This window comes from Triticum aestivum, unplaced genomic scaffold (assembly GCF_018294505.1).
Source record: "Triticum aestivum cultivar Chinese Spring unplaced genomic scaffold, IWGSC CS RefSeq v2.1 scaffold78372, whole genome shotgun sequence".
Classification (NCBI taxonomy): Eukaryota; Viridiplantae; Streptophyta; class Magnoliopsida; order Poales; family Poaceae; genus Triticum; species Triticum aestivum.
Window position 1 is genome coordinate 1 of NW_025304905.1, and position 793 is coordinate 793.

Consider the following 793-nt stretch of genomic DNA (forward strand, 5'->3'; position numbering starts at 1 on the left):
GATTCACGGGTCCAGCGTCGGCGTTGTGGCGCGGCAAGCGTGCACTGGTGCGGTTGAGAGGGAGGGGTGGAAACCGCGTTAAACTCGTCTCCGTAGTTGAGAGGGAGCGGCCAAAGCAATGTGCAATCGTCTTTGTAGTGGAGCTGGGAGGGGCAAGGATAAGGGACGAAGACCGGGGTAACATGTCGGATGCGATCATACCAGCACTAAAGCACCGGATCCCATCAGAACTCCGAAGTTAAGCGTGCTTGGGCGAGAGTAGTACTAGGATGGGTGACCTCCTGGGAAGTCCTCGTGTTGCATTCCCTTTTTAATTTTTTTCGCGCCGCTTGCAAAACAAAACGCACGTGTAAGTAATATATTTACCGTGTTTTATTATTTTGCACGAGTGCGGTAAGTCATAGCTGTGTGCTCACGATTCACGGGTCCAGCGTCGGCGTTGTGGCGCGGCAAGCGTGCACTGGTGCGGTTGAGAGGGAGGGGTGGAAACCGCGTTAAACTCGTCTCCGTAGTTGAGAGGGAGCGGCCAAAGGAATGTACAATCGTCTTTGTGGTGGAGCTGGGAGGGGCAAGGATAAGGGACGAAGACCGGGGTAACATGTCGGATGCGATCATACCAGCACTAAAGCACCGGATCCCATCAGAACTCCGAAGTTAAGTGTGCTTGGGCGAGAGTAGTACTAGGATGGGTGACCTCCTGGGAAGTCCTCGTGTTGCATTCCCTTTTTAATTTTTTTCGCGCCGCTTGCAAAACAAAACGCACGTGTAAGTAATATATTTACCGTGTTTTATT

At 52.2% G+C, this 793-nt stretch overlaps 2 non-coding genes across 2 annotated transcripts; both read left to right on the forward strand.

Annotated features, from left to right (window-relative positions):
• Positions 1 to 187: 187 nt before the first annotated feature.
• LOC123179509 (5S ribosomal RNA) lies at positions 188 to 306 on the forward strand. The gene has a single exon (XR_006490417.1). It is a non-coding gene; the product is annotated as a 5S ribosomal RNA (ribosomal RNA).
• Positions 307 to 603: 297 nt separating this feature from the next.
• LOC123179510 (5S ribosomal RNA) lies at positions 604 to 722 on the forward strand. Its single transcript, XR_006490418.1, has one exon. It is a non-coding gene; the product is annotated as a 5S ribosomal RNA (ribosomal RNA).
• Positions 723 to 793: the final 71 nt, after the last annotated feature.